Here is a 17,066-nt window from a genome sequence, read left to right as displayed (position 1 = left end):
AAAGAAAAACAAGATACATTTCATAAACTGCAGACAAACAGGTAAGATGTTGACCCTCGGCAAGTTTCTAGAACAGAGCATTAAGACTGCAAGTACTTGGGGGTGCCTGGCTGGCTCAGTCAGCTAAGTGCCCGACTCCTGATTTCGGATCAGGTCTTGATCTCAGGGTCGAGAGACTGGCCTCCATATTCAGCAGGGAGTCGCTTGACAATCTCTTTCTCCCTCTCTCTCTCTCTTGCAAATAAATAAACCTTTTAAAAAAAAAAATTGCAAGTATTTGGGCAGGTTGGGGGAAGGCCGTAGGACCCAGCAAGGGGTGTTACCCAGAACAAGTGCCATCAGGGAACCTAACTGCCTTCCTGGACAAGGTTACTACATGGACAAGTCAGAGAAAGCAATAGAGAAAGTGTCTCCATGCAAGGTTTTTGACAAGATCTCTTATGTCCTTGGGGCTAAGACCGAGAAAAAAGAACAGCTACTCTGATCCTGGGGCCTGAAACATACAAAAATCAGTGGTACTAGTGAGTGGATCATTTTCTATTTTCTAGTGACGTACCAGAGAGCTTTATCTCTGGCCTTACCCCATTCAGTGTCTGCAACATTACTTTATTCGAAACTCCAGAACACATGGCCGTCCATCACGTGGGTGACCCAGAGCAGGGCTGGATCAGAAATGCAAGGTCTGGGCAGGATTAGGATCCAAATGGAGCCAGAGGAGCTTTAACAAAAAAGATAATTACTGCGTATGTGTATGTGTATGTACTGGGGTCTAAAACTTACCTGAGCAATTCTGGATTGGAAAGATGTGATGCATTTTGGTTGCCAAAAAGGCAATGCTATTTCAAGCTACTTCAGGCAAATTCATTTATGCAGAATAAGGAGGTTGTTGATCGTGCTCAGATCTGCTTATCCTGTACCAGCTGTTTTGCGTCTCAAAGGACAATCAAAACCAGATCATGCAAGAAACGGCTAAAGGAAACGGGGAAGTTAGTTGGGAGAAGAGGCAATCTGAGGGGTACGAGTGGCTGTGTGCAAGTATTTGGTTTGAAGTGCTGTCCCATGAACAAGGGTTTGGACTTGGTCTTTGAGAGCTAAGAGAAACCACCAATGAGCTTACACCACAGGAGGAAAGATCCCAGACTGATATGACAAAGAACAGTAACAATCAGGACATGCAGAGCTTCTCTAGAAGTAGGCAGTGCTCTGTCCCTGGAGGGGTTCACGGGCAGGATGGGCAAGCACTTTGCCATAATTCCGTAGACAGACGGAGGTGAAGGACGGTCTGTACCCCTCACCCGCACTCTTGGAGGACCGGATGCGCACCCACCCTGCGTCTGTGGTCTCCGCCCTTCCCGCAGTGACCTTCAGGGGATCTGTCCCCAGAGTCCCAGCTCTGTTGGTGCTGAGGAAACATTCCACCTGTCTTGAGGAATGGAGGTTCTTGGGGCCCAAGGGAAGTCTTGCTTCTCATCCCCAAAACAGTAGTCTGGGGTTATATATCACGTCACAGTTCTTAAAACATGTAATTTCACCCTCACACCATGAACTAAGTACAAATCGTTAGAATTGGCTCTGAGATTTGTCCCAAGCAGATTAGTGGTAGAGGTGGAACCAGAACCGGTCTTCTGTCTCTTGGCCCAAACCTTTTTTTATTTTTATTTTTTTAAGTAGGCTCCACACCCAACGTGGGCCTGAATTCACAACCCTGAGATCAAGGGTTGCACGCTCCCGGGATGGAGCCAGCCAGGCGCCCCCGAACATTTTAATTACAGCAACTGTTTCTGGGACCCCCCAGGTGCACCACCATGGGTCCCAGGGTCTCCGGAAGTGCCTCCGTGGTGCCCCGTAGAGAGAGGATCACAGCTGAGCCGCAGAGGACAGGGCCTGGAGCTTTCAGATTCATGGCGCTGGAGATCTGGGCTGCTGGCGAGGGCTGCTGTGATTGCCGCCTCCAGCTGCGTGCCTGCTGCTGCCAGCCTTCTCCCGGCCTCCTCCAGCTGCTCCCAGCTGTTGGGCCACCTCCCACAGCCAGGCAGCTTTGTTCTCCGAGGGGGCCGGAGTAGGAAGCGGGTAAACAATCCGCCAATCTGCCCCCACCCTCCTCACCCACCCACCCCCACCCCGCCTCCTGCACTGGGGAAGGGAGCAGGACCCAGCTCTGGAACAGGCCTCCAGTGCCCCCAGCACACCCGCGCCTTCCTCTAGAGGGCGCCATTTCCCCCAAAAGCGTCCCAGCCGCAGGCCAGGGACAGTGTCTGAAGACTTCGGGTGACAAAGCCGGCCCCCAGCGGGTGAAAAGACAGAAACGGAGAGACGTCCCCTTCGTGCTCCAAGATCTGTACTAAGGATTTTTTTTTTGTAAGACAAAGGCCAGGCGTACCCACAGTGGTGTCCGGCATGCGTCCTCGGAACACAGGGCTCCCGCCTCCTGCTTTGTGCCTGACCCGGCCGCACCTGAGAGCGCATGAGTCGTTCATGCTCCAGAACGAGCGCGTTCATCAGAGCCTTACCCCACGAGGGGTCTCTCGTGATTCACTTGGTCCACAGCTCCCAACTGCCTTTAGGATAACGTGCAAAAGCCTTTGGTCTGGTCTCTGGCTTCCCGTTGGCTTTGCTCCCGCCGCTCTTCGCCAGGCCTCTGGAGCCCAGCTCTGCCGAGGACCTGCTGCGTCGTCCTCTCTGGACCTGCTCTCGCACTGCTCCCTGCCTCCCTGCCGCCCTCCTGCTTATCCTTCCGAACTCAAGTGTCGGTGGCCCGCTTCGAAGCCTTTCCTGACCATCCAAGAAAGAGTGGGTGTGCTCCGTCTCCCTGGGCTCCCGCCGCGAGCGTTTAGGAAGCCCGCTCTTACTCACGTTCCCACTTCAGAACACCGGAGTGCTTTCCAGTGGTGCATTCCCCATCGCGTGTGACCACTGAGTTCTCACCTAACACCCCGGACTGGGACTTCCACCTGTTTTCCCAGTGTCGGGGACATTTGTCACTAGAGACAGGGTGTGAGGCACGGGAGATGGGGACGCAGAGCTTCTGGAGGCCTCCAGGGGGAGCCACGGCACAGCGAGAGGGACACAGGCTCCCTGCGGTCCCGCTAAGCCAGTCACAAACATTCCCTTCAAAAGGCGGGAGAAAGCAGGTCCCCAAGGCATCAGTCCAGGTTCTCCTCTGGGTCAGCAAAGCGTGGAGAGAGAGAATGAGCTCGAAAATGGCTGTGGGCATTGGGGTGGACCAAGCCGGTGTAAGTGGCTGGAAGGGATGCTCCGACCCCCCCCACACACACACCCCGGGGCCATGGAGGAGGCACCAGTCGGGCTGGAGGAGCAGGAAGCGACCCTGAATCTGTTTTCTCTGCAGCAGCTCTCCTGAAAGGAGCCCTGGGGACTGACTTCGCTGCCGTCATGCCCGCATGTGAACAGATCCTCCTTCTCCTTCTGCCCCTCCGGTCTCCTAAAGGGTTAACGGTGCCCTCGGCCTGGGAGTTCCGGTGCTCAGACTCAGGGCCACCAGACTCTCCTTCCTCGTGTCCACTGTCAGCGTGTGTCTGAGCTGGGGGCTGGGGATCTGCCCCTCGCGCCTCTTCCTCTCCTGGCCCGTTTCACTGGAATCACCGCACCAGCCTCCACGCCTCTGCTGCCCTATCTGTCCCTCCTCAAATCCCTGCGACTCTGCGGCCGCCACGTCTCATGTCACGACCCCACGGGCCTTTCTCCGGCTTCAGTGCCTACGAGGTGCTCAGAGGAGCCTCCTTGTTTCCTGACTGAGGACGCCGAGCCCGGGAGGGGGGTGTGACCCCAGTAAGGCTGGCCCCGCGCTCAGGTCCTCCGCCTTCCAGCCGTCCGTGGCCTTCCCTGGCCCAGAACATGCTAGTGTCCCTGCACCGTCGGTCAAGGACCAAGCCTAGAGGGCCCTCCCGGATCTGCTTCCAGCCTCATTCCCCACCTCTTCTCTCCTGTGGTGAGCTTTGGGCAAAGCAGCTGCTCCGTGCCCTACGCACGCAGGTGTTCACGCTCCTCTCCCTCCCGGGCCTCCCCTCTGTCCTTGTCCCTACGTACCCGAGATGGCCTTCAGAGCCCGGCTCAAATGACCCCTTCTGCCATGAAGCCTGGGATCCCCACAGCCTTAAGTAACACCTCCCTTTTCTGAGTCTACACGCACACACACACGTCACCATCTGTGTGTTTTATGGGACATCCATCCAGCACGCTACCTCTTTTCTACTATAAATATGCTTATTGAACTGAGGATTCAGACATAAAGCATTTTCATGGCCCATGACACGTAGTAGGTGCTCCAGAAGTATCTCGGGAGTGAACGAATGAGCAGACTGCCCCCCCCCTGCCGGCGTGGGAGCTCTCGTCCTGCACAGACAGCACTTTGCGCTGGCCCAGAGCCTCTCCTCTGAAGCCCTCTTGTCCTTCCTTCTTGTTTGTGTCTTCTCTCGGTTTTTCCCACGTTTTTTCCCTTTTCCTGAACGTGGAAACCCCCAAAACTAGTTACCATCACTGAGCGACGCACAAACCAGCAGAGCTGTCCTGGTCCGCGGTGCTGCTGCCGCTGTAGGAGGACGCACGCAGACCCCGCCATGGGATCACGCACGTACACGACCCTTTCTCTAGCATCTCCTGGGTGCCGAATTCGAAGCCAGACCCTGGAGTTGGGGAGATGAATTAGACGTAGATTCTGGCCTGTCCCAAGCCAGTAAGGGAGCCAACCCTAACACAGGCAGGAAGCAGGAAGCACCCTAGACCAAGCATCCAGGAGGTCCTCGGGGAATCTGCAAAGGGGAAGGTGACATTTAGCTCAAGGGAGTGACCCCGTGAGAGTGGTATTATCCCCATTTAGAGCAGGAAACAAGTGCAGTAACGAACTATCAGAGGCTGAGGTTTCCCTCCGGACCTGGCTGTCTCTCTCAAGAAAGACTTTACAGAGAGATGTGGCGTTGAGACGGGGCCTGAAGGTCGGGCAAGACTGAGACACGGGGAGCCTGGGGCCTGGGGGTCAGAGAGAAGGCGCTTCCAGGGCAGGGAAGGGAGCCGTAGGAGCAGCAGCTGTAACGCAGAAAATCCAGAGCCAGCCAGGGACCAGGAGCCTTTCGTTTTGGCTGAAGTGTTAGGAGCCCAAGAAAGACCCTTGATAGTACAAATTGGGACAACATGGTGGTGCGCTCCCGCCCCCCAACACCTCTGCTTTGCGGCCAGCCTGGGTCCCCAGATGAGAGGAGCAGTCACAGTGTGGGAGGGGCGCCACTGGCTCCTGCAGGGATGAGGGGTGGGAGCTTGACTCCCCCCATGGGCTCTGGCCAGTGATTTCTCCTCTTTGGCTGCAGAGTGTTTCCCCTTCCTAAGGACTCAGGGAAATGGGAGGAGCCCGAGGGGCCGGACCCCCCTCCCCCAGCACCTATGAGTCCATAAGAGTTTCTGCCTTCACAGTTCCTGAGGAGCCTGGGGCGAGGGAGCCCACACGACACAACCTGCTGGCCACAGAGCCCACATGAGCACCTTTTGGTCAGACTCCAGGGTCCTCTGTCCCGGAGCTTCAGGCTAATACTACAGTGACTTTGCCTTCCCTGAGCCAATTCCAGGCTCAGCCGCCAGAGAAGGTGACTCCTCGAGCTGCTGGGAGGTGAGCCGGGGCCAGCCTGGCTGGACATGGCAGCAGCAGTGACGCCCGGAGAGCATCTCATGACTGGCAGGGATGCTTTTGTTGTGTGACTGCTCCATCCCCGTGTCCCCTTTCCCAGGGTTGCGTGGCACGTCCCTACGGTCCCCATTTCCTTCTGGGACTCTGCTCCAAACTGTCTTCCCAACTCTCCTCCACCTGCGCTGCCCGCTGGCCCCCTTGTACTTGGCGCTGGCCGCTACTAACGTGAGTGTCCCCCTCCGTCCTTGTCACCTGCCTTGGGCCCACTCTCTCCCCACACGTCTGAACGGAGTGTCCTTCAGGCTCCTGGATCCTGCTCTCTGAAGGCGGTGAGATGCAGGCAGAGCCTGCTGTCCCGCTCGTCCAGCTCTGACCTCCGGACGGCCTCACCCACTCGGCCCTCCTGAGCGCCGTCTGTACTCCCAGGCCCAAGGGTCGGCATTGGTGACAACACTGTAAGCTCCCCAACCCCCGCCAGCCTCCTGTTCTCCCCCTTCTTCCCTCCAGAAAAGAGCCCTTTGATTTAGGGGTTTGGGAGTGGGATGGGAAAGGAGCCGTGCTTTCCTCCAGGACCGGAGGGGCTCCCACGCTCGCCGCGAACCAGTCCACTGGGCTGAGGCTTGGAGGAGGTCCTGAACCAACCCCTGGGGGGGCCTGCGTGAATGACGGGATGGACAGAAACAGGCAGTCACGGCAGACCAGGTGCCTCCGGGCCAGTAACTGCCGAACTCGTCGTGCTGTGTGTCAGGGAAGGCCTGTGCACAGAGCGGGGGCTTCGGAGACCCATCAGCCCTGAACCCAAGGCCAGGTACGCCTGAGCGCAGCATTCGGGAATTCTGGAGACCGTGTGTGGGATTCGGCCTCAGGGATGTTTCAAGACCCTGCCAGGAACTAAGAGGTTACCGGTTACCTGTTACCTGCTCGGACAGGGGCTGGACGGGGAAGCAGGAGACTTAGGTAGGAGTCTCGGCTCTGCCACCGACTCTCGGGGACCTGGGGCAATGTCTCAGCCAGCCCCTCAGGTCACTATTTCCTTAATTGTGGCATAAGGGGGTTGTATTCGTCCCATTCTCAAAGCAGTGTGCCAGGAGGGACCCGAAGTCACCTGATTAAGAGTAACGTATTTTTGCCACGATATCAATTCTCCTCAGAGACGTTGAGGGAAGATCTTATTTTCATGTGAAACAAACAACATGTGATAGAATTGAATGAAAACTTTACCCGATCTAAAAACGAAACAGTGGGGCGCCTGGGTGGCTCAGTGGGTTAAGCCGCTACCTTCGGCTCAGGTCATGATCTCATTGGGTTCTCTGCTCAGCAGGGAGCCCGCTTCCCCCACCCCCGCCTCTCTGTCTACTTGTGATCTCTCTGTGTCAAATAAATAAATAAAATCTTTAAAAAAATAAAACAATAAAAACGAAACAGATCACAAGGCCGTCGCAGGGTGACCGATTACGCTCATCAACACGTCTCTTCTCTCGTAGCTTCCCCTCGTCTCTGCCTTTCAGGGCCAGTTGCGGGGTGGGTTTGGGGGGGGCCTGTGTTTGAGGATCATCAAGGTCCCTTCCAACTTTTAAGACCCCATGTCCAGGCCTCTCCCTGACTTGGCGGGGAGAGGAAACGGCCACTCAGCCTCCTGTCCCCAAACATCTCATCTCCTCTTCAGACACTAATTCCAACTTGGTTAGTGACCCTGGAGGCTTCCACGGAGATCGGCTGCTCTGGGGCCTGAAAAGAAGCATTTCTGGGCTTCCGGGTGTTAAGGGGGGGGGGTGCAAGGGGTCGGGTCGGAGAGGGAGGCCAGCAAGAAAAGTGCCCCGGGTTATGTAAGCCCTCGAGGCTGGAAGAAGACCGGAGTTGGGTTTGGGGTTCTTTTCAGACGAGACGCCCTCCTCCCGTCCGGCCCCCGAGAAAATCCACAAATCGCGACGGAGCCAGATGCACACAAATCGTGCAGGAAGGGGGGCAGAGGGTGTGTGTCCGGGGCCTGCTTTTCCAGCTGAGTCACTGTCGGCCACCCCTCCGGCCCCTTCCCCTTCCCTCCGGTCCTCTGGCCTCGGCCTGACACCAAGGCCCTGGCCCAGGGAAGAATAGGCTTTTCTTCCCTTGTGTCAACGTTTGGAAAGTTCTCATAGCCTGATCAAAAGAAAGGATAAAAGCCTTCAAAGCATTTCCTGGGAGCCTGTGACCCCTGTCTGGCCCTGCTGACCCTTCTGTGTGTTTTCCGGTCAAGAGAGGGAGGGACACAGAGATGGGGCCGTGTCAGATGTTCTCCTCTGTCCAGGCAGCGCCCCTGCGTGTCCGGGTGGGCCGATCCCGAGTACTGCCCCTTCCCCTGCCCTGATCCCCAGGCGGTGTCTCCTGTTCCCCTACAAGAAGGAAACCATCATCTCGCAGAGAATGGCTCGGGGAGTGAGATCTCGGGGATCCCCTCTCTCCCCAGCCGGAGCAGGGATGACTTCCTGGCACGTGCCGCAGGTGGGCACTGACTCTTGGACCTGCCTCCCCAGCCCTCACCACCCCCCAGAGCACACGCCTTCCCCGAGTGATCACCTCCCACCCCCGGGGCCGGCTCCCACTCAAGACTGAGCATCCTGATTCTGGGTGAGGAGCCCAGCTCTGTGCAGAGTTCAGCTGAGGACAAAGGATGCAGCCCCAGCTCCGGCCATCCCCAGAGCCTCCTGGCCTGGTCCCTTCCGGGTCCTCACCTCAGAAGAATGAGCGCCCCCAGATGTCACCCCGCCCCGCCTCGCCTCAACCGATGAGCCAAAAAAAAGTCAGTTTGTGCTACGATACAGCTGGAAGCAGCAGCATTAATGTGAACAACGTCCTCTGTTATTATCTGTCGTTATCTGTAAGACAGGAGCTGCTGGAGAGGCTCCCAAAGACGCTGGGGGACACCTCTCAGGGTCTGGGCGGGTGGCGCAGAAACAGGATGAGGACCGAGACGTCTGCTCCAGGCGCCTGCTTTCTGCGGCGGCCTGCCCCGAGTCCCCAGCCAGCCCTCATGTGGCCGGGCTCCTGAGAGTCTCCCCACGGCAATCTGTACCCCGCTGTTCCCCCAAGATCCTGGCGGAGGGCGTCATCCCCGCTGAGGGGTTAAAGCGGTCTTCCAGACGGACCCCATGCTGCGCAACCCGCAGAGGGGCGGAGGGGAGGGGAGGAGAAGAGGGGTCTCCGGAGCCGCCCCTCAGCCCTGCACGGAGATGACTTCCCTGCCACCAAGGGGCAGGGCTTCCCAGCCCTGGGCCCTTGCCTCTTCCCCCTGCCCCTCTCCTGTCCCCTCCCCAGCCCACTCCCTTTAACTACTAGGTTGAACCAAAAGGTTGAACCAAATTGCTGCTCAGGGGCTCCTGGGTGGCTCAGTGGGCTGCGTGTCCAACTCGGTCTCGGCTCCAGTCAGGGTCCTGACACTGAGCCACGCTGTCCCCGCTCGGTGGGGCGTCTGCTTGAGTTCCCCCCCACCCCTCCCCCGACTCTGTCTCTAAAAAAGAAAGAAATTGCCGGTCGAAAGGAAAAAACAGGCCCCATGTCAGCAATATCAAATGTTTCCATCAAATATTTAATAGCCGTGAAAACAAGTATCAGCCCCTCAGAGCACGAGTCCCCGCAGACTACAGGGCACACAGAAGCCACTGCACGTGGTCCCGGCCGCGTGGGGGCAGTGAGCGCCGCGGGGAGCCTCTCCAAGGGCACAGTGGACCTCCCCGTCTTCACAGCTCTGGGCGTCCCTCGGCCGCGGCCCCAGCAGCCTGCGGCCCCTGGGCCCGTCGGGACACGCTCGCCACCCGTCTCCCTTCCCCTGCCGCTCCAGCCCTCCCTCCTCACCTCTGCCCTCTGTCTGGAGCATGCCAGCATCAATGTGCTCAGGTTCCTGGCCTCTGGCCTCCGGCAGGAGCCTCCTCTGCGTGTCCCCCTTCACAGAGTCGCCCCTGGCTTCCCTCCCGCCCCGCCTCCGGGTGGGCGCTGGGTCTCCCCCATTCTGCCTTTGTGGGTGTCTCTCGGTCTCCCTCAAGGCTGCCTTAGTCCAGTCTCCTTCGCCTCCTCCAGATGCCGCAGTGACCTGGTGTCCCTTCCCCCACCCCCACCCCCACCCCAAGGCTCCCCTTCCCCGCACCGCCCCCCACGCCCCTCAGCTGCCCCAGGGCCTCATACAACTGGCTGCATCCTGCAGTTCGGCCTGAAATCCTTGAGGGGGTTCCCCAGCTTCGGGGTAACTTCCTGACAGCTTCAAGCCCCCCAACCCCCCATTCTGCCCCCAAGGTCACAGCCTGTGCCTCAGGCACTTGTCCCTGGGCACCCCCTTCCGGGGGTAGAGCGCCACTGTATGCCCTTGACCGCGGCCTGCACTGGGGCTGCTGGTGACCACAAGGGGCACCTGTGGCTCCCCGGCCAGGGGCTGCTGTCCCTCTGCTGTGTCCTCAGTAAAGCCCCTCTGGCTTCGAGACCCACCGGGAGCGCAGGGAAGGCGGGACCACTCCTCAGTCATCTCTCCGGCTGCCCAGACCCGGATTTCACCTCCTGGTTAGCAGAGAGGAAGGACGCAGACCAGAGATCCTTGGAGACCCCGATCTGACGGGCCGGGGAAGTCACCACACAGCCTGGGGGCCACCGCGGCCCCCGCCCCTCGCGCCTAGCAGGTGTCACTCATGGCCCTGCCTTTTCTCACGGGGCCTCTGAATGTCTCTGCGCACGGTGACACGAAGAGAACCGCTCTCCTCCCAACCGGGTTAGCCTAACCGCTGAAGCCCGTCTGTTATCTTGGCCCGTCCGGGGCACAGCCGAGGTCCCCGTCTGTCGTCTCTCCCACGAGTGGCCGTCCCACTCTGGGTCGCTCACGAGCCACGGGAGCTTCGGCCAGTCTCTCCGTCTCCTCCCCTGAGGAGGCAGCAGCGCCTTCCACTGTGCGGTCGGGGTCGGGCGAGATGAAGCGCGTGGAGTCTGTCAGGCCCTTACAAGGTATGACCATCGCCCAGCTCTGCGGCGAAGGAGCGAGTCTGCTCAGTTAGAGGAAACCGGGCTCCGAGGGGCCAAGTATCTCGCTGGGGGTTAACACTTAAGCCTGAAGTTTCGTCTCTCAGCCCCGCGGCCCTTCGCTCTCCGCACGCCGTGGGCTTGGCAACGCTCAAGGCCAGCCCCGCCTTCCTCCTCTTCTAGGCTGACGGTGACTTGTGGACACCAGAATGGGAAGAGGCTTCCAACCCACTCTCCTCAACCCCCGCTTGTGGTCCCCAAGATGAGGCTCCGTCCGAAACCCCGCAGCCCGCCGCGAGGTAGGAAGGTGTGCGCCGAGGGAGACGGAAGAGCCACGATCCTCGGGGACTCCCCGCTTGTCCCCAGCCTTGGTGGCTCCAGGCAGCTGGCAAGCTTCTCACAGCCCAGGATGGCCAGGCCCCAGGAGACAAGGCTGTGCGTGGGGAGGCCAGGGAGCCCCTGAGCTGTCCCCAGATCTGCCCACAGGGTCTGAGAAACTAGTCAGGGGCCAGGCTGATGGGACCTGCTCCTTGGGTCCCAGGGATCAGCGGGGGCCCCCCTGAGAGAGGACGGGGGGCCGGGGTGCTGACCAGACCCCAGCCAAGGGCCCCCGCCTCCACACACGTTCTAAGTCTGTGGTCTTCGAAGTTTCGCAGCTGTGAGGAGGGCCGCTGGGCCCCGGGGGTGGTGGTGCAGCGTTGGAGAAGGGAGGGCTGGGGAGGCAGAAGAGAAACTCCCCCAAGTGGAGGCGCCCTGGGAAGCCACTCCTAGAGGGGTCACGCCCCAGTCCTCACAGGAGGGACCATGCCCGCCTTCCCAAACCGGAGACTTTTTTCTGAACAGATCCGTGACCCGTATTTTGTTTATCGTTGTGTCCTCCGCAGGACTAGACTACAGCTTTGCTAAGTATTTCTTGAAAGAACCCACAGGATCCCTATTCCACGTGACCTTTTCCTCCCGAGGTCCCCTCCCGCTGTGTGACATGCTTCATCCCTGGAAGTCCCTCCTCCCAGCTTCCCAGCCAAGGGGGGGTCTGACTTTGTAACAGTGGGGGCTCCGACCAGTATCCCCATCAGCCTGCACTCTGGGTGAAGAGCTGCCGTTTCCACAGCTGCCCCCAGCGCACACCCCCGATGCTGTCTAGTGATGGGCCAGATGGGGAAACTGAGGCCAGCAGGGGGAGCGCAGCGCTCAGCAGGAGAGCTCCATGCCAGAAATCTAGAGTCTTCTAAGGGAGGTCGATCCCTCTTCCACAGTCCAGGGTCGGACAACTCTGGACTTGAGCTTCTCCCTGGACTGACCAAGTCCCCCTGGTGAGCCCAGCGCTTCTCCTGCCCAAAGGACAAAGGGCAAGAAGGCTGAGTTTGGGAGAATGGGAGAAGTTGGAAAAGGAGGACCCCGCGCTGAAACCCCAGAATTACAGCTGGGACAGAGTCTGGCATAACCCGTCCCTGCTGACCTCCCCAGCAGCAGCGTCCTCTGGCCTGTCTCCGCCCTGCCAGTGCCCTCTGTCCAGTCACACCAAGCTCCTCTCGGGTCTTGGACGGGCCACGCCTCCTCCTTCCAACAGCTCTTGGCAAACAGTGGGGCCTCCTCTGGGAAGCTGTGTCCCCCACCCCACTACCCTTCTTCCAGGCCTCAGCTGAGTCGCCCCTTGCTCCAGGAAGCCTCTGCAGACGCGCCCCCCGCACCCCGTGGGGGTTTCCCCCTCCTTGCAATGAGCTAGGCCTTGCCCACAGCACGTCACCCTGTCCTCCTGGGAGGTCGGTAATGTCACTGCTCATGTGTGAATGGGGTGTAAACCAGACTCAGAAGTTTAGTCGACTGGCTCAGGACGACCTTTAGGAAGGGTGAGCCCAAGGCCGAACCCTGGTGTGTTTGCAGTGAAGACCACGCTTTCCCTCTTGCCCCCGGAGGGTCACACAGCACGCATGCTCGGAGGCCCTCGGGTCACCTCAGTGAAATCCCTGGTTTCACCAAAGAGGAAGCCAAGGCCAGGAAAAGACAAGTAACGTCCCTACGGCCCTACGGCCACACAGCTGGCCGACAGCACGTGTGTTTTCATCAGAATCAGAGCAAGAACCCTGACTCTTCCCTTGTCCCAACGACTCCTCCTCCAAGATCCTCTCTTGACCCCGGGGTCCTGAAGGGCCCGCTGGCGTAGAGCCAACCTCACAACGTCACCCACCGAGCTCTTCAGCTCTTCCGCTGTCCAGCCACAGCCACAGCCCAGGGCAGCCCCTCCCGTGCTCAGGTCCCCAGGATCCTCTGGGCAGAACGAGGCCACCAAGGAAGGCAGAAGAAATTGCAAAGTTTCTTTCCCTCCGGAGGGAGGGGACAGACTCAGTGCTGCTCTCTGCTGGGGGCTGAGAAAGGGCCAAGGGAGGTCTTTGAGAGAGCTGGAAGTCCCATGGCCCCCAGGAGCTCTGAACGTCGTGGGGAACCCCGCCCAGGCCACCCAGCCTCTGTTCCCGCTCCCCAGGCGGGGGGAGCCCTCCCCTCCTTCCGTCCTTCCCCTTGGCCTGGTAATACCGTATCCCGGGAAATGCTTCCTTTTACATCTAAATGTACTTACTGCTGCCCAAGCCATCTGTCCTTGTCTTTACCCTTTGGGGAGAGGGACACCGGGGGCACCCTGTTCTTACAAAGCAGATTTAGGGAACTGAGCCACCTTTCCAGACGGGTCTCCGTCTCCTTCCGTCCTCACTGGTTCCGTGTACAGAGAGCCTCGCCCGACCCTCATCCAGGGGAGCGTAAGGGACCCCCCTCACCCGGGAGAGAGTCTCCCCCATTCCTCCACTTCTTCCTAGCCACCTCCCCGGTCGGAAGACAAGAATGGTGCGGCGGTGGCACGAAGACTCAACCTAGACACTTCTAGATGCTGGATGGATCTAGAACGGGATTCGGAAGTGGCTGCCCCGGTCCTCCCTCCTGCGGGGACCTGGAGGGTCCCTGAAGAGGGGCCTCTGGCAGCCGTCTCTCCAGCAGGGGACATGTGAAGGGACAGCCGGGGCAGAAGGATGCACCAGAGAGTAAGGCCAGGGCAGGGCGGGGTGCTGCACATGAAGAAGACAGACGCATGAGGCGGCTTAAGCAGAATCTGGCCGCTGGAGAGGCAGCATTAGAGAGGGAGGGGCCGAGGAGGAGAAGGGTCCTGTGCAATCCTGAGGAAAGGGAAACAACACTGAGATCAGCGTTCGGGGACCCTTGTAGAAGAGCAAACCAGTATCGGCACCACCGTCCAGCTAAGTGAGTTGCTGCTGCCGAGACCCCATCCACTGCCCCACGTCTTGGGGTCCTGCTGGGCCCTCCGTCTCTTCCCTTTTTAGACTGCCTGCTCCAGGCTTCCAAAAGCTGCCAGGACCAGAACAGCAGGGGACTCCAGGACATCCCAACAGAGGGAATTAGCAGGGAAGGTCAGAGCCAGGCATCACTAAGGACTTGGAATCAACAGAGAGCTCAAACTTGAAAGCCCAGCTTTCAAGGAGGTCCTGGGGTTTCTCTCTCCAGCCATGCAGATTCCACGGCTGGAGTGGACTCGGCACGAGAGTAGGAAATGAAAGGAGGTAGTCTAGCCCTGCCTGGAGACCATGGAAGGGTCAAGGTGACTTTCTGAGGTTCTTTCTAGACCCAGAGTCCTTCTTAAGGTCCCTGTGCCGGTTGTCCTGCCTACTCCCTGCCCTACCAGTCCCCCAGCTCATTCCCAGGGACGGTGGGTACCAGAAGGTTCTGTTAAAACTCCACGTGCAGGCGCACCCTAGCTAAGCCGAGAGACAGATGGTAACCCCCCACCCACCCCGGGAGAAAACACACACCTAGAGGCCACAGACCTCCCTTCCAGTCCTAGCCTTGCCACTCAGACACACTGTGTCACCTCTCAGAGCCTTTCTGTAAGACAGGTCAGGAGGAGCTGTGACGCAGGGCGCATTGGACAAGTGCAAGGGACAGTCACACTGGGCCTGTGCTGGCCCTGCAGAGCTCACACCCCCTCCCCCAGTGTGCTGGGCTCAGCTCTGGGGCTGGGGTCCTGGCCACTGAACCCCCTGAGGTGGGGGGAGGCGGGGAGCGGCGCTCAAGAGTTCAGCGGAGGAGGCCATGTCCATGGTTAGTTAACGTGTAAGCAGCCCGGTCTGGGGCAGCGGGACATTACCCGCCCCAGGGCTACATTCTCGAGGTCACAACAAGCACAAACTTGTTATAACCTGTGTTGGAGCAGCAGGGGGCAGCGAGGGCAAGGGGGGGGTGGCAGGAAGCCTGCGGAGGAGGCCCGCGGAGGGGGGCCAAGGGGAGTGGGGGGAGGCGGGGCAGGGGGCAGCCGTGCAGGTGCATACCCCGGAGGACGGTGGCAGGACGGCGGGTCCAGGCTCCGGCGCGCGCGTGTGGGATCCGTGTGTGGGGTTGCATAGAATACTGTGTGCCTGTGTGTCTCCGCATATATGAGCCCCGTGGAGGAGGGGCCCAGGCGGGCAGCCACGGGCCCAGGCTGGGCATGTGGCACGGAGGAGTGGGCGCCGTGAGCACCCCTTCCCCATTGCTGGCCTCACGGAACCTGCATTCCAGCTCCCTCCACAGACCGCACCCCCATCCCCACCCCCTGGGAGCTGGGGCCTCTCCCCACCAGTGCCCATCTCCCGGGCCTGCTCCCAGAGTGGGGGGGGGGGTCACCTCCCGCCCATCCCCCCTGGCCCCGGGCCCACTCCCCCGCGCTCTCTTGGCCCTCCGGACACTGGGGCGGGCGGGGGTGGTGGTGGGGGGAGGCTTTGAAAGCAGGTGACTGTTTGGGGGAACTCAGGGACAGAGCCCCCATTGTGCCCGCCCCAGAGCCGCCTCAATGGAGCTCTGCGGCACAAAGGGGCTTTGACAATGGGCAGGCCATTAGTATGCACAGCCAGCCCCTCGGCCCTCTCCCTGTCCCACAGCCCAGAGGAGGGAGCTGGGGGGCTGCTGGCCCTGCCTGTGGAGGCAGGGGCCGGCGGGGCTGGGACTGGAGATATCTTAGCCCAGAGGGGCTCCCCCAGGGAGACAGCAGAGGGAGACTAGCCCAGGGCCCCCAAACCAGCCACGGGCCACAGGCCCTGGCAAGTGGAAAAAGCCATAGGGACTGGTAACGATGAGGGACGGGGCCGGGGGCTGCGGGGACCAGGCTGGGCGGGAACGAAACGGGCGGAGAGTCTGAGCCCACCCACTTTTTGCCTCAGCTTTACCATGGATGGCAGGGAACCCTGTGGGCAGGAGAGGCGAACAGAGCAACAGACAGCAAGGCCCCAAACCTAAGGCCGCCAGGTCTCTCGGGGGCTGCAGGTGGGATCTGAGCCGCCACAGGAGGCAAAATTGGAGTGTGCTCAGGGTGTGGGGCGTCTGGGGTCTCTGGGTTTCTGACAACGGTGGTGCCTGCAGATGGGCTCCCGGGACTGCGGCTGGAAAGCCAAAGAGCCAGGACTAGCTCCCTGCAGGTGCAGGGAAGGGGCTTCTCTCCTCCTGCCCAGGGGACACCAGCACCCCCCCAAGACCGTCAGTACCCTGCGTGGCCTTGCCACTCCACTCGCTGGGCGCTGGGTGCTGCCCCCAGGCTCTAAGACTCAGCAGGCAGGGGGTGGGGGGTGCTGGTGCGGCAGGTGCCGGTGCCGGGGCTGCTGAGGTGGGACCTGGGAAGGGGCTTCGGGCAGCGAGCAGGGAAGAGGCACCCCGTGACCAGAAGTGTTGGGAGAGAGGGCTGAGGCCTCTTTACAGAACTGCCCCCCACAAGGCAGGAGAGATGGGCTGGGCTTACACACCTCCTCTCCCGCGCTCTCCCTTTCTCCACTGCTCAGTTGTGCTGATGGCCCGAGGTCCTGCCTGTGATCTGCCCTCCAGGCTTCCTCTGCATGGCCCTGGCCCCCGATGTCTCGCTTGCTTCCTTCTCCTTGTCCTTTGGTTCTGCACCCCACCCCGGTTCCCAAATGAGTCTGCTGGGGGGATGTACGGGCTAACAGTTAGAACTCCTGGGTTGGGGGCCAGCAATCCTGTTCACCTTCCCAGGACCTGACACAGGTCCCTTTCCTTCCCCGGACTGGGAAGCTCGCTCAGCCACGCGGGAAGGACCCCTCGTGCCGCTTCCCCCTTCGGGGCCCAGGGGTTTCAGGGGCAAGGGAATGAGTAAGAGCCCATGTCATGTAGCACCACACTAAGCCCTTTTCTAGAATTACGTCTGGTAATTCTCCACATCTCTAAAAAAGTGGGCGCTTTCTTAGAGGCCCATTTTATAGAGGAGAAAACAGAGATGTGGATGCTTGGCGCAAGGCCACACGGCGAGTGAGCGTAGGATGCGGCCCCACAGGCTAAGCCACCCCGTACTGTCCCCCACCCCATGAGCACGGTCAGAGGAGCCTGGGCAGCCAACGGCGATCAGCCAGAACACTCTGCCTGGCTGGGGTGTGGGGGCTTTGAAACTGTTTTCTGAAGTTCCCCTAGACTAGCG

At 60.0% G+C, this 17,066-nt stretch overlaps 1 protein-coding gene across 1 annotated transcript in view; it reads right to left on the bottom strand.

Moving 5' to 3' along the window:
* KCNJ10 (potassium inwardly rectifying channel subfamily J member 10) overlaps nucleotides 1–17,066 on the bottom strand; it is a 29,030-nt gene that overhangs the window by 5,967 nt on the left and 5,997 nt on the right. The gene's annotated exons all lie outside the window — the stretch shown is intronic.

Source organism: Mustela nivalis, assembly GCF_964662115.1.
Source record: "Mustela nivalis genome assembly, chromosome: 16".
In the NCBI taxonomy this organism is placed as follows: Eukaryota; Metazoa; Chordata; class Mammalia; order Carnivora; family Mustelidae; genus Mustela; species Mustela nivalis.
Note: the sequence above shows the minus strand (reverse complement) of the source record. Positions and strands in the feature narration are given on the sequence as shown.